The 26,265-nt window shown below is 41.2% G+C and overlaps 1 protein-coding gene across 46 annotated transcripts in view; it reads right to left on the bottom strand.

Moving 5' to 3' along the window:
* The window catches only part of RIMS1 (regulating synaptic membrane exocytosis 1), a 489,881-nt gene that overhangs the window by 310,742 nt on the left and 152,874 nt on the right, over positions 1 to 26,265 (bottom strand). The window lies entirely within an intron of this gene.

The raw sequence follows: 26,265 nt of genomic DNA, 5'->3' as shown, positions 1-26,265 counted from the left end.
TAAAATCTCTTTCTTTTTTGAGAGAAAAAACTCTCAAAATGAAGATTAAAAATTATATAAACTTTATTTCAAGAAAATGCTGCAGCATTCAGTAAATTGGTCATTACAATAATTGATTTAAGTGAGTAGAAAGAATAATAAATTAACTGAAGAAAGCAGTAGCTAAGAGTCTACAGTCAAAGAAAACTAACAAAAAAATTTACCCATCATATTGACCACAGATCCCATGACTAATGGAATACATAAGAGTGAGCATTCAAAAGAGAACAAAGAAGGAAAGAGAAGATTGTATAAGGGATCCACAACACGGGCAATTCTCCTTTCAGATAATGCATCAGTGGACACATGCTGGTCCAGTTTAAAACAAAACAAAAAAAACAAAACTAGGAAAATATAACCTAGATGGAGCTACTACCAGGTGAGTGCATAACTGGCTGGAAAACAATCCCCACAGAGTAGTAATCAGTGTTCACAGTCAAGTTGGAAGGGCATATTGAGTGAGGGTCTTGCAGGACTCAGTTCTGGGTCCAGTACTTGCAGGGATCAGTTCGGTTCAATATCTTCATCAAAAATTTAGATAATGGCATAGAGAGTACACTTATAAAGTTTGTGTATGATACCAAGCTGGGAGGGGTTGCAAGTGCTTAGGATGATAGGATTAAAATTCAAAATGATCTGGACAAATTGGAGAAATGGTTTGAAGTAAATAGGATGAAATTCAATAAGGACAAATGCAAAATACTCTATTTAGGGAGGAACAATCAGTTGCACACATACAAAATGGGAAATGACTGCCTAGGAAGGAGTACTGGAGAAAGGGCTCTGGGGAGGTCTGTAACCATGCCTCAGTGAGTCACAACTGAGGATGCCAAATTCAGGACAAACTGCTGAGAAATAGGGCAGATACACCCTAAGACTGGTGGCTAATCCCCCATAGGATATGGGTGCCACATTTCAGGAAAGATGTGGACAAATTGGAGAAAGTCCAGAGAAGAGCAACAAAAATGATTAAAAGCCTAGAAAACATGACCTATGAGAGAAGATTGAAAAAACTGGGTTTGTTTAGTCTGGAAAAGAGAAGACTGAGGGGGGACATGATAACAGTTTTCAAGTACATACAAGGATGTTACAAGGAGGAGGGAGAAAAATTATTCTTCTTAACCTCTGAGACTAGGACAAGAAGCAATGGACTTAAATTATGGCAAGGGCAGTTTAGATTGGACATTAGGAAAAACTTCCTGTCAGGGTGGTTAAGAACTGGAATAAATTGCCTACACAAGTTGTAGAATCTCCATCATTGGAGATTTTTAAGAACAGGTTCGTCAAACACCTGTCAGGGATTGTCTAGATAATACTTGGTCCTGCCATGAGTGCAGGGGACTGAACTAATGATCTCTTGCAGTCCCTTCCACTCCTACGGTTCTATGATTCTATGTTTGGAGCTAATGTAAAAGGATCTTTCAAACCATGAAGTGCTGCTGACTGTGGTGTATGTCCTTATTTCACAAGGCAAAAGAACTTTCTTGCATAAGAATCTTGGATATAGTTTTAGACCCATCTACTTTCTCTAAAGGTCTAACAGCCTCCTGCCACCAACTTCAGTGGAAGGCTATGAATCAAAATTAGATTTTTGGGAAGCGTTTTGTTACCTTAGAGACATCATTAATGCTCTTCACATCAAAGTTAACCTAGTCTCTAACTCCTTATGTTTAAGGACTGTTCAGAACAAGGAAAGAACTATCTTGGGATCTGTGGAAAACTGAATCAAAATTGGGAACAAAGTCTCATGTAGTCCTTGTGAAGATATATGGGATACCATTCCTCTGGAATCAGAGATCTGCAGTTAGCTAGCTGGCTAGCAGGTTTATTAGCCCCACACACTGCACCTGAGAAAGGGCTGGAACTTAATTTGCTGAGCCTTATAAAAGAGAGCAGCAGGAAATGGAAGAGAATACTGCAAAACCTTCCAGAAAGCTGAGGGCCCAGGGGCTGTGCTCCCAATGGACTGCTACTGGAGCGACTACAGAGCGGAATTGCTCCAGAAACCAAATGGACAGAAGGGAGAACGTGTGGAGTCCTGTATTGCTGAGGTTCTAAGGTAAGAGCCAGGAAATTTTGGTTAATGAAGTTACTAAAGTGAGGGACAGACTTGGGGAAGGGACTACTCGGCCTGCACAGACTTTTGAGGGAAAAGTCTGCAAATGTTTTGTTATGAAGGCTTAAATAAAACAACTAAACCCACTGGAAACTGCTTCCCTAGATTTCTTGAGAGAGCTCAGACAGAATTAATGCAGGAAGTGAGCTGACTCAGCAAGAGCAAAGCTGAGTCAGGAAGGAGGAGGGTGTTACAAGATAGGCCCTCATCCTTTTACAGTACTCCACATAATATTAGCTGAACATAAGTTGCACAACTGCATTTCAAGTGTTCTCATTCTGACATCTGTCTCGCCCAAATTATTGCCAGTAGGAAAGTTATGTTGAGAACTAACAAATACAGAAGACACTCAACTCATTTTTTTACTCCTCTGGAAGACTTCAGTGAAAACTTTTGGAAGATTAAAGTTCCCTGACACTTTAAAGAAGTTAAGAACATGTGGATGAAGTGAGTTTGGTTTACCATTGCATGAAGAGAGGATGAAACTTAATCCCCAAATTGCTCACTGAATCAGTTTGTGAGTTGCTGAGATCTGTGGATCTTTAGGGTTTACCCTTTGTCTCTGCACTATTAAGTAAATCTATTCCAAATTCAGGAAATTTTGGAGGTAGAAATTTTCCTTGCACTCAAGTCATTTGGTCTGAGTTTCTCTCCCTTCATCAATTCCCTTTAATGACCTAACTCTTAGGCTCTGATTATCTCAACCTTAGTTGAAGAAGATTCATTTTCTTTCACATACAGGTGTATACCTTACCTCCTGAACTATTATTTGCACCAAAATCACTCTGTTAACTACATGTGTGGCACAAAGCCAAAATGTGTAGCTTGAAAAGAAATGTGGTAAATTCTCCATCACTTGAAGTCTTAAACTCAAAACTGGATGTCTTTCTAAAAGACATGCTCTAGTTCAACCACAAGTTATTTGTTCACAGTGAGCGGTGAGCCGGCTGCCTCTGTTCTGGTGCCATAGCAGTCCTGGTGGGAAAAAGGCATAACTGCAGTGCCTCTCCAGCAGAATGTATTTTTGCAAAGAAAAAAAATCTGCAGGCACATGAATTCTGCACGTGCACAGTGGCACAGAATTCCCCCAGGAGTATAAACTTCTGAAAAGTCTGTGAATGAAAGGATGCCCTCTGATAGGTGTGCCCCAGGCTAAATTACAGACTTTACATCCTGAATTTTCTGCAGGTTTTTTTATGAATTTGTTGATGCCTTTAGCCCGCTGGGTTTCTGGGGACTAAGGGAATCACGAAGTACAATTTTCAGAATTTCATAATGAAATTGGCTCTGATTACTCCTTTGTCAAGCAAATGCTCTTTGGATGTCATTCTCTGTTTTTGTGGCTCCTTCAAAGTCCAGGACTAGATGAAAGGATACTATGAAAAAATTTGTTACATATGGAGAGTAATTTTCCTTGATGCTGTAAAAGACTCATTTGTCTGAAGTGGAGCATTCACATTCTGCCAGGAAATGAGATTTCCTTTCTCTGATCTCGAGAAGGCTGTCTGCTAGTACACTGGTCTTGATCTTCCAGTGGCCTGAATTAGAGAGTCCTGTGTAGATTTTACTTCATGTTTCTTGTTAACCAACGTGTCTCCTGCAGAAGGGTGTTCATGTAAAGTCTTGGAATTTCCAGCCTTTTGGGGATTTTTATCCTATATATTGTACATATTTTTGTCTTGTATACTGTATTTCTCTTTTGAAGAGGAGGAATCTTTTGCCATGGGATTGAGGGCATTAAAGGAATGCATACCTAAAGTACTTGCACTCTTTTTAGAGGACAAATACTATGGTGATGGGTAACAGTTTAAAACCCTAAGACAGACTTAGGTAACAAGGGAAGGTACTTGTTTGTATTACCACCTGGTCTAGTAACTCCTTGAATAACTTACCTCCTTGCAATTCTGCTGATGAAACCAACTGTTTATTATGCAAGCACACCTTCCAGGCATTTCAACACATGTGCCTTACACAGAGTTGGTAGTTACAGGTCTTGAAGAAAAGTGTACCGAATCTATAGAAACTTCTGTCTTAAAAGAAGGTATTGAAGACCCAGTTCAGATCTTATAGGCTCTAATACCCATTTTAGGGATACTGTCTTTATGGACCTTGCTGTGGTTAACTGCCACAGATGGCTACCAACTCTGCAGCAGGAGACAAGGAGGATTACAGGGAGCCTGTTGCCACTTCACAGTCTTAATCAATCGGATCCTTGGGGAGAAAATTCCCCTGGAATATCTTTTCCTTGGTTTTGGGCACCATTGATACTTACTGATAATCAGCAGTTATGGTCCACCAATCATGAAATACATTGGGCCAGATCTTCAAGTGAGGTAAATCAGTGTAGTATTTATTTGTTTTCCAGAAGAGTTTAAAATTATATTGGTCTTTACAGTTCCAGGTATTCTATTCATGGAATGGAAAAGTAATTCTGAATGGTAAACTAAAGTTAAATATTAGAAATTTAATTGTAGATTATTTCAACATTCCATGACATATGGCTTTTCCTTGCTATCTTTTCTTTATTTTTTTTATTTTATCATAAAAATAGAAAGCAGATTGGGCTCTATCTAGCAGAAAATATTCATAGTCTTCCAAGCCTTCCAGGCTGCGGAAGGCCAAGGATACCAGCTTGGCAGAAGACCAACATAGTTAGAAGACCAGTCAGCCTGCTGCAAAAGACAAAAATCTGCCTCCCCCACAAGTTGTGGAGCTGCCTCTGGGGGAGCGGGAGAGTACAGATCACATATATAATTCAGATAGCTGTTAGCAAGGTTGTAGTGAAGATTTGGGTGTCCGCTTCACCTCCCCAATCTCAGATTTCATCAGCCTCCACTGTGGCTGGTCTACTAGAGTCTACTAAAGTCAATTCAGATGACCAAGAGACTCAAACACTGAGTTCTACTAAAAAGGTGTAAATTGAGCAGAAAACAAGTGTACATGGGATAGGTGGAAAAGCTGTGTAACTCGCATCAGTAGGATTGTCACTGGATGTGCAAGATTAAAGTAACATGCATGCTGAAAAGGGGGTGGCAGAAAAACAGAAAGAACAGGTAGCAGGAGGATGTAAGATGAAGTGAGGTCCTAGCAGCAACAGAGGAACAAAGGACATCAGTTCACACCCTGGAATAAGGTAGGTAAGCTGATTCACTTGCAGCAATGAGGAGATGCCCTGGCCACACCTCTTCCCGCTCTTTTTCCTGCAGTCCCTGATCCACTGTTCCAGGAGTGTTTATGGAGGTGACACAGATCTGGCAAACAAGACCCCACAATTACTATTCACCAGGTATGAATTATGCCTGTCCCATGGCTCCTTTGCAGAAACTATGCTATGCTGGCATAAAGACGCTGTAGCTGAAAAGTGAATCTGTCTCAAACACACTTACTTAGCTATTAAATTGCACTTATTTTGCTCACCCACTGAATGCCAAGTTGGTGCAAGCTACACTATTTGCCACTTAACCCATTTCCTGAAGAACTGGCACCTAATGTACAGCTTACATCACCATTTACAACCATTGAATTTGTTCCAATAATATACCCAATCTTGTCCAGCAGCAATACCACAAACATCTTTACATTTACTAGCAAAAATATTCAGAGCTACCAAACACATCTGCTCAGCTGAATATTCAGATTCCAATACCTATTTTTAAAATATTTTACACTATTCTCTAGAAATGAAAATGGCAAATTTCCCATAACTACTGATTGGTGCCAAGTTCTCACTATTGCTAAATAACAGGTTTCAGAGTAGCAGCCGTGTTAGTCTGTATTCGCAAAAAGAAAAGGAGTACTTGTGGCACCTTAGAGACTAACAAATTTATTTGAGCATAAGCTTTCGTGAGGTACAGCTCACTTCATCGGATGCATGCAGTGGAAAATACAGTGGGGAGATTTATATACATAGAGAACATGAAACAATGTATATAAATCTCCCCACTGTATTTTCCACTGAGTGCATCCGTAGTGAGCTGTAGCTCACGAAAGCTTATGCTCAAATAAATTTGTTAGTCTCTAAGGTGCCACAGGTACTCCTTTTCTCATTGCTAAATAGTATTTTTATGGAAAACATAATTAACATAATAATCAAATATAAATTGTATTTAATTGTCAGGCTTTATGTAAAGTGTTCAGTAGAAATAAGTTCACATAGTAGATGAGATTTTCCTGTATGCTGCTAAAAGTCATAGCTGGGCACCTTCTAATGCCTGGAAAATTTGAATCTGGGACCAAACTATGTGACTTGGACCCACCTCTGGTTTCATCAAATAGAGATTTCATTATCTGGCCCAGTCAACCTATGCTTTAAAGAACCAAATTACAGCTTTTGGACTTTGTTAATCATATTATAGTTCTATTTTTAATAAAAGTTATCCTTATAAAGAAAACCAGGAACTTCAAAAGCTATTCCTAAAGTGCACCAACACCATGAGAAATGATCAAAAAAGGCACAAACTTCTTCTATAGCTCTGCTTACTTTGTACAGGATACTCTATCCTCAGATGTGTGTATTATAAAACAAACATATACTCCACCCCACTATTGCGATTACAAAATGTGGAAAGAGCCTAGATAATTGCAGCTATGCACATACAGATCTATATCTATGTTTTAGTTACACATATACATTCCAGTATGTGACTGTTTGGTGGAAGGACAAAATACTCCAGAATCCTAAAAGACGTATAAAAATATAGATAGAAGTATATTTTATCTAGGACACAGCACTGCTAAAAATACACTGAATTTTAATCCTGGATGAGGATTAAACTTCTTTGTAACAAAAAAGAGAGCGAGAAAGAGAACAGATTACATCCATTTCTAATAATGACTTTGTTCTCTGGGAATTATTCTGCTATTTGTCAGTTTCATTTAATGTTTAGTAAGTCAAAAATCTTTCTTTACTTTTGAAACTTTTTAGCTAGCAACGAAAGTCCTACCGTGATTCCTTCCCACAAAATAGCTCCATACATTTATTCTATTAAATCATATTCTAGTTAATGTTACAGTATCATTGTATCAACTGATTTTAAAAAAGGATCCCATGCCCAAGAGTATTTACTGTAATTATGGAAATTTTAGGTGCACAAGGAATTCGGACTTGGATCCACAATCTGTATACCATTTTTAGATCCTTTGGGATGAAAACCCATACAATGTAGGATATAGTTAAAACAGAAAAAATAATAATGCATTCTAACACTACATTGCTTGCAAGGGAAAAATAAACTGACTTTTATTCACAAGGAGAAATAAGCCTGATTCATGCAATTAAATAAAAAGTATTCTTTATTAAATTTTGCATGATAATTGGATTAGAACTAAAGGCTTAAAGTAAAATGCACAAGTCAAGAAGATCATTTATCACAGACATATTATAGCATCTAATTATCTTTAGGCTATAATGGACATGGTAGCTTGACAAAATGGGCAACTAGCACTTGTGAATAAACTTATGCTTATGTAGTCATTCACTTTTTAGGATCAGATCTAAACAGTCATTGAGGTATTGATATGTTGTCCTATGTGAAGGGGACGTTCTTCCTGTTAGACATTGTAATGTTTTCTTTGAAACTTTTAAAGTTTATGTAATAGGTTAGTTATGTTGTAGTTGTGGCAGATGTTTAAAATAAATGAGAATTTAATTACACTGTGAAAAGATTATATATTGTTTTTGTAATGATTAAGCTAATTTTCCACAGTAAAAGTAGTAAGTTCTCAAGTCCGATTAGATGTTTTAACATTTTAAAATTAATTAAATCCCACTGTAAGTACAAGATTTATTACCTAGTTAAAATGTGTTCTATAACCGACACTTCTTTTCAAGCTGCCAGGTCCACACTTCCACTGAAAAAGAGACAAAAATAATAACCTTTTGGACTGTCTGGCTAATCATGAGTAGTTTTACAATTTAAGGACTAGGTGATTTCCAGGACTAATCGAGGGGAAGGTCTATGAGAAGAAGAAATGGGTCTTCACTCCTTTCAGCCACTAGCTTCTTCCAGATAGTGAGTGTATTTGGTCTTTATAATCAAGACGTGAACACTCAGCAGGAATTGCAGCCTGCTATATCCTTTTGTTGCCCAGTTTCAGGGCTAAATTTTGGCTTTTGCTGCCAGAGAAGTTCTTGGAAAGAAGGCAGACTGAGAGCAGAACTGTAGGAGCTACTAGCAAGTTCCCTTAGCCATTCTGCACCTACAGCACATACCCAGACAGGCAAAATATTCTGGGAGAACAGGGGCGTAGTGCACTTAGCAGAGCTCCTTTCAACTAGTCTGGAAAGAAACACTGGTTTCCATGGGTGTCAGCAGGTATGAATGGGAGTGGGGCAGACCCCTGGCCACATTTCCAAGCCAGTTAGCTTCATCCTTTTGAGGCCACCCCACCTATCGGGTTTCCATGTTCTCTATTTCCTTCTTTAGCACCCAACCAAGGAAAGGGAGAATTTAGGCCTCAGTATTCACTGAAGAGCTAGTAATAATTTCTTGGTTTTTTTAAACCTTCTGCCCCATCTCACTTTGTCAGAAGTCTATGATAGACAGCTAGCTTTCTAACTGCATATATCACACTTACAGTAAATAAAACTATCTTCAAGTTTACTTGAAGGAGAAATCACAAGAAGAAAGATCAATGTAGGGTGCTCTAATACTACTGCAGTTGCTCCTAGTTATTATAATAAATAATTAACAATCAACAAGTATGAGTAATGGGATATAATTAACCAAAAGAAAATTAAGGCTGAATAACACAGCCGCAAAAGAAATATTACACGTAGGAAATACAGACAGACTCTTATGGATTGATTATTTAGCAAATTGTGAACTACCTAACTATGGCATTCTAATTTTATATAAATCTTATTTTCAGTTGATTATGAATGTTTGGAATTCTCTCTGATGCAAATTCTTAATGGCATTACTATTTTGCTTAAACTTGGTATTGGTATTTCCATGTTTATCAATCTTGTAAGAGATACTTTTTCCATTTTCTCTGGTGGTTTAGGGGGAGGAGAAGAATAGAACAAACTTACTTATAATTTTAGGGTCATAGTTCTTCATTCTAAACAATTAATGATGGGCCAATACTTGCATTATTTGTATTTATCACTCTTGGGCCCAAGTCACAACATTAAGTCAGGTTTTGTTCACCCAAGAATATAGAAAATGGCCAGCTGCTAAATTTTAGTCAATTCAGATCCTTCCACGTACAGTTCATTTAATATTTATAGCATATATTTGAAACATTATATTTAAGGTATGTGAACACATCAAAAGAAAATAACCCTTTTAATAATTTCTTCATATTTCACTGCTAAGATTTTCTAGCTTTTGTGACAGGGTCAGGCCAGAAGGCTACAGGAGAGTGATAGAAGCTAGATATATTAGCCCCAGGTTAAGTAGGTCCCTTTTCCCTGGGTAAGGTAACAGGGAAGGTTCCAGAACAATCAGGAACCTTCTGGAAACAATTAAGACAGACAGGCTGATTAGAACACCTGCAACCAATCAAGAAGCAGCTAGAATCAATTAAGGCAGGCTAATCAGGCACCTGCGTATAAAAAGGAGCTCACTTCAGTTTTTGGTGCGCTTGTGAGGAGCTGGGAGCAAGAGGCACTAGGAGCTAAGAGTGAGAATGCATACTGTTGGAGGACTGAGGAGTACAAGCATAGGAGGAAGGTCCTATGGTGAGAATAAAGAAGGTGTGGGAGGCACTCTAGACAGCTGCATTCCACAGGGCTCTGGGCTGGAACCCGGAGTAGAGGGCGGGCCTGGGTTTCCCCCAAACCTCCCACCTCCTGGTCAGACACAGGAGGAGTTGAACTGGACTGTGGGTTCATGAAAACGGCCAAACTGAGGGCTGCCATGAAGCACCAACGTGAGCAAATCCACCAATAAGCACAAGACCCGCCAAGGTAGAGGCGGAACTTTGTCACACTTTCTTTTTATTTTTTTACATAAGATATGGTGTGTATGATGTTTACTTCTCCAATTAAACATTCTTTTAGAAGTTTTTCTTTCCCCTTTTTCCCACAAATTCATATTCAGAACCTATTATTTTACCCTATTCTCATTTACAAATTTCCTGTTCTTTATTCATAGGTTGTTTAGGGGGTATTGTAATAGAGTTCCTCACCCCTGGCGTGTCCCTAGTGGTGCTGTGCAGCACTACCATTGCATTTCTGCCTCAGTTTCCACAAAGAGGGAGTTTAATAAACCTAATGAGGCTTGTATATTGAAAAGTACCCCCTCAGGGGTCTACTTTATTCAACCCCAAAGGCAAAAATCACACAAAGCTCTCCTTCATCTTCTCTGGTATATACCGGGATATCTTCCAAACTATCCTTACTGTTTCCCTTCTTAAGGAAGGAATTTTCCACAGCTCTTCTCCATGGAAGTGGGGCTGTGGTTCAGGCAAGCTTCAGGACTTTATATAGCTTCTCACCCTGCTCTGCCCTTTTACCTATCAGTCCTTCCACCCTCAGGCTATGAGAGTTCAGCAGGCAGGCCTTCCACTGCTGCTGATTTCTCCCAGTTAATTCAGGGCCTCTGCAAGAGCCTTCCTGCTCCCTGAAGTATATATAGGCAATTCTGCTTGTCTATGAAGGAGAAGGCAGCATTTATGCATTTATTTATCATTCCTTATTGGGTGGGTGAGAGGGGGGCCCTGCCACACCCTCTCTTCAAGGCTCCAGGTTCCAGGCCCTTAAAGATACACTAAGGGTATGTCTACACTATGAAATTAGGTCAATCTTATAGAAGTCGATTTTTACAGTCTATTGCATATGTCCACACTAAACACATTAAGTCGGTGGAGTTCGTCCACAGTACTGTGGCTAGCGTCGACTTTCAGAGCGTTGCACTGTGGGTAGCTATTCCACAGTTCCTCCAGTCTCCACTGCCCATTGGACTTCTGGGTTGAGCTCCCAATGCCTGATGGGGCAAAAACATTGTTGCGGGTAGTTTTGGGTACATGTCATCAGTTGCCCCTCCCTCCATGAAAGCAACGGCAGACAATCGTTTCACGCCTTTTTTTCCGTGCAGACGCCATACAGCTGTCAGCAGATGATGCAGTAGGACTGCTTTCGCTGCAACTCTGCTCTGCTGCTCTTGTCTCAATAGCAAATTTCTCCATGTCATGTGCTCCCGGGTTCTTATGTTCTTCCTCAGGAAATGTGTGCGGTGCTAACCATCATCCTCCACCAATTCCGCTGCAACTCTGCTCTCCTGGTGCCATGACTCCACCTCTCAGGTCCTCTCATCGTTCTGTATAAATATCTATTCTCGTGGCATCTGCTGTCATCCACCGCTTCCACTGCAACTCTGCTCTCCTGCAGACACCATACCATGGCAAACATGGAGCCCGCTCAACTCATCGCTGCTGTTGTGAGCATTGCAAACAGCTCGCACATTATCCTGCAATATGTGCAGAACCTGCAAAAGCAGGTGAGGAGGCGACGACAGCGCAATCACGATAGTGATGAGGACATGGACACAGACATCTCAGGCTCTGGCAATTTGGACATCATGGTGGTAATGGGGCAGGTTCATGCCATGGAATGCCAATTCTGGGCCTGGGAAACAAGCACAGACTGGTGGGACCACATAGTGTTGCAGGTCTGGGATGATTCCCAGTGGCTGCAAAACTTTCGCATGCATAAGGGCACTTTCATGGAACTTTGTGACTTACTTTCCCCTGACCTGAAGCACAAGAATACCAAGATGAGAGCAGCCCTCACAGTTCACAAGCAAGTGGTGATAGCCCTGTGGAAGCTTGCAACGCCAGACAGCTACCAGTCAGTCAGGAATCAATTTGAAGTGGGTAAATCTACTGTGGGGGCTGCTGTGATCCAAGTAGCCAACACAATCACTGAGCTGCTGCTATCAAGGGTAGTGACCCTGGGAAATGTGCAGGTCACAGTGGATGGCTTTGCTGCAATGGGGTTCCCTAACTGTGGTGGAGCGATAGACGGAACGCATATCCCTATCTTGGGACCGAACCACCTTGGCAGCCAGTATGTAAACCACAAGGGGTACTTTTCAATGATGCTGCAAGCACTGGTGGATCACAAGGGACGTTTCACTGACATCAACGTGGGATGGCCGGGAAAGGTGCATGACGCTCGCATCTTCAGAAACTCTGGTCTGTTTCAACAGCTGCAGGAAGGAACTTACTTCCCAGACCAGAAAAGTACCATTGCGGATGTTGAAATGCCTATAGTTATCCTTGGGGATCCAGCCTACCCTTTAATGCCATGGCTCATGAAGCCATACACAGGCACTCTGGACAGTAGTAAGGAGCAGTTCAACTATAGGCTGAGCAAGTGCAGAATGGTGGTAGAATGTGCATTTGGATGTTTAAAAGCTCGCTGGCGCAGTTTACTGACTAGGTTAGACCTCAGCTAAACAAATATTCCCATTGTTATTACTGCTTGCTGTGTGCTCCACAATATCTGTGAGTAAGGGGGAGACGTTTATGGCGGGGTAGGAGGTTGAGGCAAATAGCCTGGCAGCCGATTACACACAGCCAGACACCAGGGTGATTAGAAGAGCACAGCTGGGTGCCCTGCACATTAGAGAAGCTTTGAAAACCAGTTTCATGACTAGCCAGGCTACGGTGTGACAGTTCTGTTTGTTTCTCCTTGATGAAAACCTGCTCCCTTGGTTGACTCTACTTCCCTGTAAGCCAACCGACCTCCCCGCTTCGATCACGGCTTTCACACGCAATAATGTCATTATTGTTTCAAAATCATGCATTCTTTATTAATTCATCACACAAATAAGGGGAAAACTCGCAAGGTAGCCCAGGAGGGGTGGGTGAGGAGGGAAGCACCAGGTGGGATGGTGGATGAGGGGAGGAGCGAAGGACAAGGCCACACTACAGTTCAAAACTTATTGAATGCCAGCCTTCTGTTGCTTGGGCAGTCCTCTGGGGTGGAGTGGCTGGGTGCCAGTAGCCTCCCCCGCACCCCACCTCAGCGTTCTTGGGTATCTGGGTGAGGAGGATATGAAACTTGGGGAGGAGGTTATACAGGGGCTGCAGCGGTGGTCTGTGCTCCTGCTGCCTTTCCTGCAGCTCCACCAGATGCCTGAGCATATCGGTTTGCTCCCCCATTAGACTCAGCATTGCATCCTGCCTCCTTTCATCGTGCTCTGCCCTCCTCTCATCACGTTCATTTAACGCTTTCCTGGTCTCTGCCATTGTTTGCCTCCACACATTCTGCTGAGCTCTTTCAGTGCGGGAGGACTGCATGAGCTCTGAGACTATTTCATTGTGAGTGCGGGTTTTTTTCACCTTCTAATCTGCACTAGCCTCTGGGATGGAGATGATAGGGGGAGCGTAGAAACATTTGCAGGTGCAGGAGGAAAAAAAGGGAGAGTAGTATTTAAAAAGATACATTTTAGAGAACAAAGGGAACAAAGATTATTTCACACTGAATCAAGCGATTCACATTACACAGCACATGTGCTTTTGGTACAAGGTCACATTTTGCCTCTTATATTGAGTGCCTGCCAGTTTGGTGTGAGACATCACACACGCTTGGCTGGGCAAAAGAATTTGGCTTCCAGGCAGCCATGGTAAGGCAAAGAGTTTCGGCTTCTTCAACCTTCATAACATGTGGAAACAGTTTCAAACAGCAGCGCCCTCCTTTCCCATACCAAGCAAAGCCCATTGGGTTGGCCATTTAAAAGAAGGGGCTGCGGTTTTAGGGTGAATGTGCAGCACAACCCAACCGCCCCCCCAATTCTCTGGGATGATCACTTCACACCTCTCCCACCCACCCCCCACTGCATGGCTAGTATCAGGGAAGACCCCTGTCAACCAAACGCAAACAGCTCAGCATGAACGGACCTCCCCCCACCGCGTAGCTAACAGCGGGGATGATTTATTTTCAGCGAAAGGCAAACAGCCCAGCAGGAATGGGCACCTCTGAATGTCCCCTTAAACAAATTTCCCGTATTTGAACCAGGTGACCATGAATATCATCACCCTCCTGAGGCCAATACAAAGAGATAAAGAACGGACGTTGCTTTAATGCCACCAAAGCCTGGGCCCATTTGCGGCAATGCTTTGTTCTGCAATGATTCCAGACTACTTGCTACTGGTTTGCCATGGTAAAAGTGTCCTATCATGGAGGATGGAATAAGGCTGACCTCCCCAGAAACCTTCTGCAAAGGCTTTTAAAGTACCTCCAGGAGAGCTTCATGGAGATGTCCCTAGAGGATTTCCGCTCCATCCCCAGACATGTTAACAGACTTTTCCAGTAGCTATACTGGCCGTGAATGCATCACAAGTCTTCAGGGCAAATTAATCATTAAACATGCTTGCTTTTAAACCCTGTATTATATTTACAAAGGTACACTCACCAGAGGTGCCTTCTCTGGCTTCATGGTCCGGGAGCCCGCCTTGGGAGGGTTAGGAGGGTATTGGCTCCAGGGTGATGAACAGTTCCTGGCTGCAGGGGAGAAGGGATTCTCCGCTTGCCTGCTGTGCGCTATCCTCCTCCTCCTCCTCATCTTCCTCATCCACAAAATCCTCAGCCCTGTTGCGTGAGACTCCCCCCTTGCAGGTGTCCACGGACAGTGGTGGGGTAGTGGTAGGGGCGCTCCCTAGAATTGCATACAGCTCATCATAGAAGCAGCATGTGTGGGGCTCTGACCCAGAGCGACCATTTACATCCTTTGTTTTTTGGTAGGCTTGCCTCAGCTCCTTAACTTTCACATGGCACTGTTGTGTGTCCCTGTTGTAGCCTCTGTCCATCATGCCCTTGGAGATTTTGGCAAATATATTGGCATTTCATCATTTGGAATGGAGTTCTGCCTGCATGGATTCTTCTCTCCATACAGCGATCAGATCCAGTGTCTCCCATTTGGTCCATGCTGGAGCTCTTTTGCAATTCTGGGTCTCCTTAGTCACCTGTGCTGATGGGCTCTGCATGGTCACCTGTGCTGATCAGCTTGCCACGCTGGCCAAACAGGAAATGAAATTCAAAAGTTCCCAGGGCTTTTCCTGTCTACCTGGCCAGTGCATCTGAGTTGAGAGTGCTGTCCAGAGCAGTCACAATGGAGCACTCTGGGATAGCTCCCGGAAGCAAAACCGTCAAATTGCGTCCACACTATCCCAAATTCAACCCAGTGAGGTCGATTTTAGTGCTACTCCCCTCGCCGGGGAGGAGTACAGACATCAATTTTAAGAGCCCTTTAAGTTGACAAAACAGGCTTGGTCATGTGGACGGGTGCAGGGTTAAATCAACCTAATGCTGCTAAATTCGACCTAAATTCATAGTGTAGACCCGGGCTAACAGAATTTCTTTTAACTGCTGCTTCTTGGGACTCTTTGCCGCTCTCTCCATATCTCCTTAGGCCTTGTGTGTAAGACCACCCCAAATTCCTAAAGGCCAGGTCACATGACAGGAAGACTGACCAGTATTAGCCTTAAGGGGCAGACTACCTCATCACACTATGCTTTGAGTTTTCATTGATTAATAAATGCAAGCGTGCTGATTTTGTCAATGATATTTATTACTTGCTAAAGTAACATGGGGATGAAAGGAAAACATTTGCTGATGTGGAAGAAATTGGAAGAGAGAGAGATCAAGAAAATCACAGAATCTCATTTCATGATACAGTTGCCTCAGGGGATACAAAGTTCTTAAGGGATAGTGTTTTAAAAGGGAGGGAATGTTAAAGCTTGATTTAAAAACTTCCAGAAATTTCTAAATATGTACTGTAGCTGCTAAAAAAAAAAACTAAAAAGAGCTTTTTTAGAAAGGCTTTAATGCTACAGAATGACACATCATACCAGTCCACACAAGCTGATAAGCATGTAGTGGAGAGCTAGAAAGGCACTAAAGCTCTCTGTCCTTTTTGATGAAAGTTGCCATATAAACAAAAAAAAAAAAGAAAAGAAAAGTGAGAAGAAACCGAAAGGGAATGTCAGCTTCCTGAAGATGTAGCTACTAATTAGCGCTAAGAATGGCAGGTTGAAGGCTCCGTTCCTACAGAATATATTATAATAATAGCAGATAAAAATCATAGAAGACAAAACTGCTTCCACTGTAGTTAAGGCTACACAGGCATTTCCACTGAACTCCATTTTCAGTTGGTTATAATTTTCTGAAGCTTTTACCTTAGGTTGACATTTTCCCAGCTTCTCACCAAAAGTGATTTTTTTTTATGTTTGAACATAAACCATTAAGCTATTTTTGATTACAAGGAAAATGAAAAGGTTAAACTTTCCCCATTTCTAAACATATTTCTTATTTTCAATGGACCTAGTGCCAAAAGAGTTGGATGTAAAAATCAGGTTTGCTAATATCCTTTGTTGAGAAGAAGTGTCCCTGTCAAACTATGGCGTTGATTTGACAGAGTTATAATCCATTGGAAATCACACTGTGCAGGTGCAGTGCAATTTGAATAGTTTTCTTGCTAAGCTCAAAGAGTGCAGCTAAAGAAAGCCTCACTGTGCAGTGAAATGTTATTTATGACTGCAGTAATGATATAGGTCACCAGAGACCAGGTTTATTTCCTGTGCATCTTGAATGCTAAAAGCTGCCCAGTTGGTAATGTTCATAAAAAGGGGTTCCATATAGGATAAATTAATGACTATAATAATGTATATAGCACAATGGGCCTAGTGAAGCTTGTATGTACAACCTTAACTTTGGCATTTCTTGACTTTTGAGTGCTTAACTGTATAATATTTAATTTTTCTTAGTCTAAGATTTTATTGCAGGGGCGGGGCAGATTACTGGAATTATTCCACTCAAGAAATACACTAGGATCTCTGCTGGAAAATTCTTAACTAAACTACATTTTGTTTCACTGCAACATTTCCCCTTCTTTGAGCCGATCATTTGGAACAACTGTACCTATAATCCAGGATCACACAGTGCTATTGCATATAGTCTGTAGTAATGACCTAGGGGACTAATTATATTACATTTTATTTACACAGGCTCCACTGAGTATGAAATTTTCCAGTGTCATTTACATAGGGTTTATATATAATGGCTGATTAATTGACAGGCATTTGCTGAACACCCAAGATAGCTGTGGAAACTTCAGTTACTTTTTAAAAAGAATTGAGAAAAAGAGATGGATCTAGAATATGCTACCTTGGTCATCCACTGCAGAATCATATGGAAAAAGTAGGCAATCTTTTCTTGGAGCATTTGGCTAGCAGAGATGATAAACCCAGAGGACACACTAGGGAAGCACAGAGGAGTAGCTGTAGCCTATTTGCTGAATTAAAGCCATACGTTAAAAATGACCTAATGAACCCTCCATAATCAGAGTCAGTACTAAATGAAGCCCTGATCTGATTAACTGAAGAACATAGATCCACTGATATCCAAGGCCATTAGGTGGCTCCTTCCTGTGTATGGAAGGCTGTAGATAATTCACTATGGCTGAACAGCATTAAGACAGGTGTTGAAACATAATCAAACATAATTACATCAATCAAAAAAAAGCATAAAACAAAAACAGTTGAAAAGATGAAGATATAAAGTTTAAAAACTACTTATGATGAATGGTTCTGGCCCATTCATAAGTAATATAGTTTAAAAATAAATAACTTGTCTCTACACAAATTTATAAAGAAGTTCTATAGAAGTTGCTCTCTATAAATACATCAGAGAGATAAATACCAGGGAGGGAGAGGAGTTATTTAAGTTTAGCGCCAATGTGGACACAAGAACAAATGGATATAAACTGGCCATCAACAAGTTTAGGCTCGAAATTAGACAAAGTTTTCTAACCATCAGAGGAATGAAGTTCTGGAACAGCCTTCCAAGGGGAGCAGTGAGGACAATAAACCTAACTGACTTCAAGACTGAGCCTGATACATTTATGGAGCGGATGGTATAACAGGACTGCCTACAACGGCATGTGGCCCATCAGCATCTGCCAGTAGCAAAAAATCCCCAACTGTTGGAGATGGGGATGGCTCTGACTTACTACAGATCATTCTTTCCCAGGTGTCTGGCTGGTGACTCTTGCCCACATGCTCAGGATCTAATTGATAACCATATTTGATAACCGATAACAACACAGCTCATATTGGCAAAGACCCTGGGTTGGGTCGCCTTCCTCTGCAGCATGGGGCACGGGTCACTTGCAGGTTTAAACTAGTGTAAGTGGTTAATTCTCTATAACTTGAAGTCTTTAAACCCGGGATTGGCAACCTTTGGCATGCGGCCTGCTAGGGTAAGCCCCCTGGCAGGCTGGGCCAGTTTGTTTACCTGCCGCGTCCGCAGGTTCGGCCGATCGCGGCTCCCACTGGCTGCTCCAAGCCAATGGGGGCTGCGGGAAGTGGCGCAGCCCGAGGGATGTGCTGGCTGCCGCTTCCCGCAGCACCCAATGGCCTGGGACAGTGAACCGTGGCCAGTGGGAGCCGCGATCAGCCAAACCTGCGGACATGGCAGGTAAACAAACCGGCCCAGCCCACCAGGGGGCTTACCCTGGTGGGCCGCGGGCCAAAGGTTGCCGATCCCTGCTTTAAACCATGATTTGAGGACTTCAGTAACTCAGCCAGAGGTTCGGGGTCTATTAAAGGAATGGGTGGATGAGGTTCTGTGGCCTGCAATGTGCAGGTCAGATTAGATGATCAAGATGGTCCCTTCTGACCTTAAAGTCTATGAGTATATGAGTAACTCAACAGTGAACTACATCCTCAGAAAGTCAATCTTACTAAGGAAGATTTTTTTTCTTCAACTTCTTACAGTGCTTCTTTTATCTGCTGAAAGCAGCAGTTTTAGTCAATGCTGAGTGAAAAGCAGTGCTTCTTCTCTGATGCATATGAAAACTAAATCTTTTAGGAAACAAGTTGTGCTGAATGCTACGGAGAGATAATTTATCTATCACTTTGCAATTTGTAATGTCATTTTACCTCCTTTTGAGGAAACAGTTTTGGTGTTGCAGCTGTATTAGTCAGCAACATACAAATTAGCCTTTTAATGAAGTATATGACAATTTTTTTTTTACAAAAATTATGACTTTTGTGAAAGGGAAGTGAAAACAATTCTTGCCAATCCTGAAGTTTTGTTCTGGCTACATTAGTCTTGTGGCACAAACATTTTCAAGTGGTTGAATTGCATAGCATATGCATTCAAGTTAGCCTTAAATCAGCAAGTCATTGTGCAAACATAAATTTTAAAAAGCATTAAAATGATAAGTCTCTCAAACACCTGGCCCACAACTACAAAAAATCTTGTGATGAGTATGTTTTCTTTTCTGATTATAAATTATGTACACTGTAATATAATGAAAATAATTTCAATCAATCATAGTCCAGAAAAGCCAACCTTTAGCACTTCAGAAAAACAGCTGACATTACATTTCTCCAGTCTTTATGCTCAGATAAACACTATGCTCTACAATAATTACCTACTTCAAATTAGAAAAGGAGTACTTGTGGCACCTTAGAGACTAACCAATTTATTTGAGCATAAGCTTTCGTGAGCTACAGCTGATGAAGTGAGCTGTAGCTCACGAAAGCTTATGCTCAAATAAACTGGTTAGTCTCTAAGGTGCCACAAGTACTCCTTTTCTTTTTGCAAATACAGACTAACACGGCTGTTACTCTGAAACCTACTTCCAATTCTGATCTTCAGTCATTTCCTGCCCTGCCCACAATTTCCTACACACACAAACTGATAAAGTCTCTCTCCAATCCTGCCCTTCGCACCAGAATTGAAACTTCTGGACAATGTGAAAAATGGGAAGCAAATCACTTTTAACTCCACCAACAAGGATCTCACTTTGTTTGCTCCAATCCCTTTTTCAAATTTAATTTTGTTGTAAAATTATAGTCTTATTAAAGTCTAGGGGGGTGTAGCATTGGCTTCTATGGGCCAAAATTTTGGCTTGTGAAGAGAAGTTAATTTTACCTGTTACTGGACTATAATACATCACTTAGTTCAAGGCTATCCATCTCAACTCACACTGGAAACATCTGGCTCATGAAAAGGCTTGACCATGATGCAAAAATCACTCTCTTGGAACGCAAACTCTCCCATAATTCCCTGAAATTGCTAACAACCATTTTAGTTTTGTTCTGTCTGAGAAAACAGCATTAACATTCCCATTCCCTTGGGTAAGCTTACTGTGAAGCCATTTAAATAGCCAACTTAAAACATGGACTTTTCATCAAGTGAACTGAAAGATGAACACTGGACCATTTACCCACATGCAAATTTCTCCTAGGGGGCAGGAGATAGGCACACTCCTCTGTGGTGTGTTTCAGAACACTGAAGGAGAAAAGGAAATAGATTTGTCTTGGGAAAATACTTGGTAAACATCATATTGCCATATAAGGAGTAGAGATGATCTGGAACTAAAATTCCAAGCCTGAATCTCACCCAAACTTTGGAGAAGTTTTGATTTCACATTCACAGCCAAACTTTGTGGTTCTGGCCCATTCATAAGTAATTTTCTGAGAAAACTGAAAACAGCAGAAAATTACTTACAGCAGCTCTGAGTATTATATAACCTCTAACACATAAAATAAGTGATTGATAGATAGATAGATAGATATAAACATATCCAGAGAGAGCTGTGTGTGTTTAAGAATTGTATTAGACATCATTTCAAGAGCCATGAAGTCCTCACCATTTAAAGGGTCTTCTGCACTTCTCAGAGGTACAGGAAAGCATGCAACAAATTTTATATGTTTCTGCTACTTTTAGCCCTTTTCTGACATGTTTTACTACCCTCAATAGCACACAATGGGTACCCAGATACCATCGTGATGAGCATGGTATAAGATTAGATATAGAGAGAGGGTAAAAAAATTAGAGAAAATATCGTGATTATCATTACAACTGAGCAAATTACTTTTAATGAATCATTTATCTGATGAATTTAGTCTCTTTTTCTGCATGCATAATAACCACGAGCAGATTGCAAGTTCATAGTTTGTTATTAGGAAGAATTTTTGAGATTTTATTTTAACTCTGTGGGTTGATTGTGAAAACTTATCTGAACAGTTAAATTTGATTATCACTTTTTGTTTTGTTTTATTTGGGGGGAGGGTATATGAGGGGAGGGTTAAAAGAATTTTTCTCCTTTAAGAAAATTTCAGTAGTTATCAGTGTCAAGTGGTCAGATTTATTAAGAGTAAATGATGAGCAAGTTAGAACCCGATTCCAGGAAAATCTATCCTCTCACTGAAGATTACTTTTGAACATTAAAATGCATCTGTTTCCTTAAGTAGAGAAGGAACAAGAGCTAGCTAAGACATTTATAATCATGTGGTTATAAAGGAGAGGTATAATAGTTTGATTTTGAAAAAAGTATCACAAAGGATATTTTGGAAAGGATTTATAACATCAAAGAGTCACAATATGCTTTCAGTTCCTCTTTGCTCCAGGGACCTCCAGCCATTTATGTGACGCAGATTACTTACATCCAGCAGTGGCCAGCACAGCTGTGTGGAGGATGAAATCATCTCTGTCAGGTAACGAATCACAGACTTATAGAATATCACAGTTGGAAGGGACCTCAGGAGGTCATATAGTCCAAACCCCTGCTCAAAGCAGGACCAACCCCATCTAAATCATCCCAGCCAGGGCTTTATCAAGCCTGACCTTAAAAACTTCTAAGGAAGGAGATTCCACCACCTCCCTAGGTAACCCATTCCAGTGCTTCACCACCCTCCTAGTGAAAAAGTTTTTCCTAACATTCAACCTAAACCTCCACCACTGCAACTTGAGACCATTACTCCTTGTTCTCTCACCTAGTACCACTGAGAACAGTCTAGATCCATCCTCTTTGGAACCCCCCCTTCAGGGAGTTGAAAGTATCTATCAAATCCCCCCTCATTCTTCTCTTCCGCAGACTAAACAATCCCAGTTCCCTCAGCCTCTCCTCATAAGTCATGTGCTCCAGTTCCCTAATCATTTTTGTTGCCCTCCGCTGGACATTTTCCAATTTTTCCACATCCTTCTTGTAGTGTGGGGCCCAAAACTGGACACAGTACTCCAGATGAGGCCTCACCAATGTCGACTAGAGGGGAACGATCACGTCCCTCGATCTGCTGGCAATGTCCCTACTTATTCATCCCAAAATGCCATTGGCCTTCTTGGCAACAAGGGCACACTGTTGACTCATATCCAGCTTCTCATCCACTGTAACCCCTAGGTCCTTTTCTGCATTAAATGTAGTCTATCTGTAAACATATGAAGAAAGAGCAGATTGCAGCTATAAATGTTAAAAACTGTCCTATAATAATGTATGCAGGAACACTTATTAAAAATGAATTTAACCCCTAGGTTCTTTTCTGCAGAACTGCTGCCTAGCCATTCAGTCCCTAGTCTGTAGCAGTGCATGGGATTCTTCCATCCTAAGTGCAGGACTCTGCACTTGTCCTTGTTGAACCTCATCAGATTTCTTTTGGCTCAATCCTCTAATTTTTCTAGGTCCATCTGTATGCTATGACTACCCTCCAGTGTATCTACCACTCCTTCCAATTGAGTGTCATTTGCAAACTTGCTGAGGGTGCAGTCCACGCCATCCTCCAGATTGTTAATGAAGATATTGAACAAAACTGGCCCCAGGACCGACCCTTGGGGTACTCCACTTGATAGCGGCTGCCAACTAGACATGGAGCCATTGATCACTACCCATTGAGCCCAATGATCTAGCCAGCTTTCTATCCACCTTATAGTTCAGTTCATTCATCCAGCCCAAACTTCTTTAACTTGCTGGCAAGAATACTGTGGGAGACCATATCAAAAGCTTTGCTAAAGTCAAGGAATAACACATCTACTGCTTTCCCCTCATCCACAGAGCCAGTTATGTCGTCATAGAAGGCAATTAGGTTAGTCAGGCATTGCCCTTGGTGACTTGCCCTTGGTGAATCCATGCTGACTGTTCCTGATCACTTTCCTCTCCTCTAAGTGCTTCAGAATTGATTCCTTGAGGACCTGCTCCATGATTTTTCCAGGGACTGAGGCGAGGCTCCCTGGCCTGTAGTCCCCCAGATCCTCCTTCTTCCCTTTTTAAAAGATGGGCACTACATTAGCCTTTTTCCAGTCGTCCGGGACCTCCCCCGATCGCCATGAGTTTTCAAAGATAATGGCCAATGGCTCTGCAATCACATCCGCCAACTCCTTTAGCACCCTCGGATGCAGCGCATCCGGCCCCACGGACTTGTGCTCGTCCAGCTTTTCTAAATAGTCCTGAACCACAGTTCTTTCTCCACAGAGGGCTGGTCACCTCCTGCCCAAGCTGTGCTGCCCAGTGCAGCAGTCTGGGAGGTGACCTTGTTCATGAAGACAGAGGTAAAAAAGTATTGACTACATTAGCTTTTTCCACATCCTCTGTCACGAGGTTGCCTCTCCCATTCAGTAAGGGGCCCACACTTTCCTTGGCTTTCTTCTTGTTGCTAACATACCTGAAGAAACCCTTCTTGTTACTCTGAACATCTCTTGCTAGCTGCAACTCCTTGTGTGATTTGGCCTTCCTGATTTCACTCCTGCCTGTCTGAGAGCACCTTACTGCCTTATTTGGGCAATTGACATCACAGGTTACAGCTTGGGGCAGGGCAAAACTGAGCATGCTCAGTGGGGTTGCTCCTCCTTCTCTCAAGCAGGTGGTCAGGTAATAGCAGGGAATAAATGAAACTGAGACATAAAGGACTCGTGCTCCAGAAGTAACAGAGGAAAACTTCAAATACAGTATGCAAAGTATGCCAATGAAAAATATCAAAAGGAACAGGAGAACAAATTTTATATTCAAACCTCTAAGAGGATATAACATACAATGCAGAGGAAAAGTATATAAACTAAAATCTATTAATAAATGTATCTAATATCCCCTTAGGTATATATTGACATAATTAGTGTGTATTTGCATAAGCGTTATGCAGGTTAAGTAAGTATGATAAATTTGTTTCTTGAGGTGAGAAACAAAGGATAACTATGGATCTAACTGCATGAAAAGAAACAGATTGATCAATGGGAAAAAAAATAGTTAAACAACAAGATATCAATTTTTTTCTCATAAGATCAACATACACCATCCCTCTCTTACCAAGAGTCCTCACACCACCTCCTCTGTAGGTTCTTTTCACATGTAAAAGCCATCTATTATAAAGTATCACTGTTTCTTGTAAGGTATATGCAAAACTGCTCAAATTTCTTCTTTTGGATATGTCACCCATATGGTGAATGAATTGCTAAAAGTCACCCATATGGTGAATGTATTGCTAAAATGAATAAACACTGTTCTTGAAGAGTATGGTAATATGGAAAAAGGTAAAACATTGGCACTTTGTTCATAGACCATACAATCACTAGTTTTTATGTTCTAAACCCAATTATTATTACTGTTACTACTGTATTGAACATCTTATTTTAAGCCTGGGCTATCCCTTTCACCTGCATCCATTCATAGAATCATAGAATATCAGGGTTGGAAGGGACCTCAGGAGGTCATCTAGTCCAACCCCCTGCTCAAAGCAGGACCAATCCCCAACTAAATCATCCTAGCCAGGGCTTTGTCAAGCCTGACTTTAAAAACTTCTAAGGAAGGAGATTCCACCACCTCCCTAGGTAACGCATTCCAGTGTTTCACCACCCTCCTAGTGAAAAAGTTTTTCCGAATATCCAGCCTAAACCTCCCCCACTGCAACTTGAGACCATTACTCCTTGTTCTGTCATCTGCTACCACTGAGAACAGTCAAGATCCATCCTCTTTGGAACCTCCTTTCAGGTAGCTGAAAGCAGCTGTCAAATCCCCTCTCATTCTTCTCTTCCACAGACTAAACAATCCCACTTCCCTCAGCCTCTCCTCATAAGTCATGTGTTCCAGTTCCCTAATCATTTTTGTTGCCCTCCGCTGGACATTTTCCAATTTTTCCACATCCTTCTTGTAGTGTGGGGCCCAAAACTGGACACAGTACTCCAGATGAGGCCTCACCAATGTCGAATAGAGGGGAATGATCACGTCCCTCAATCTGCTGGCAATGCCCCTATTTACACATCCCAAAATGCCACTGGCCTTCTTGGCAACAAGGGCACACTGTTGACTCATATCCAGCTTCTTGTCCACTGTAACCCCTAGGTCCTTTTCTGCATTAAATGTAGTCTATCTGTAAACATATAAAGAAAGAGCAGATTGCAGCTATAAATGGTAAAAACTGTCCTGTAATAATGTTTGCAGGAACACTTATTAAAAATGAATGTCTAGGTATATATTACAAAGTTCAGACCTTACATTGTTTAATATATCATTATAAAGATAAAGTTTATGCCTCATTAGCCACCTCAACATACCAGCAGCTCCTTATTCATCCTATCAAGTGCACTGGAAATCATAAAATATCGATGGCAATACAGCAGGCTGGGAACTCCTAAATCTCATTACAAGGGGGTTTAACATTTTCAGATACAACATATTGTTGTAAATATGGAGACAAAAATGTATGTCAATAGTAGGGCTGTGAATTAATTGCAGTTAATTCATGCAATTAACTCAAAAAAATTAATTGTGATGAATCGCACTGTTAAACGATAGAATACCAGTTGAAATTTATCATGTATTTTGAATGTTTTTCTACATTTTCAAATATATTGATTTCTATTACAACACAGAATACAAAGTGTACAGTGCTCAATTTATATTGTTGTTTTTATTGTAAATATTTGCACTGTAAAAATGATAAAAAGAAATAGTATTCTTCCATTCACCTCATACAAGTACTGTAGTGCAATCTCTTCATCATGAAAGTGTAACTTACAAATGTAGATTTTTTTTTGTTACATAACTGCACTCAAAACCAAAACAATGTAAGACTTTAGAGCCTACAAGTCCACTCAGTCCTACTTCTTGTTCAGCCAATTGCTAAGACAAACAAGTTTGTTTACATTTACAGGAGATATTGCTGCCTGCTGCTTATTTACAATGTCATCTGAAAGTGAGGACAGGCATTCCCATGGCATTTTTGTAGCTGGTGTTGCAAGGTATTTATGTGCCAGATATGCTAAACATTCGTATGCCCCTTGATGCTTCAGCCACCATTCCAGAGGACATGTTTCCATGCTGATGAGGCTCATTTAAAGAAATGTGTTCATTAACTTTGTGACTGAACTCCTTGGTGAAGAATTG

This window comes from Chelonia mydas, chromosome 3 (genome assembly GCF_015237465.2).
Source record: "Chelonia mydas isolate rCheMyd1 chromosome 3, rCheMyd1.pri.v2, whole genome shotgun sequence".
In the NCBI taxonomy this organism is placed as follows: domain Eukaryota; kingdom Metazoa; phylum Chordata; order Testudines; family Cheloniidae; genus Chelonia; species Chelonia mydas.
The sequence above is the reverse complement of the archived record's forward strand: the minus strand, read 5'-3'. Positions and strand labels throughout refer to the sequence as shown.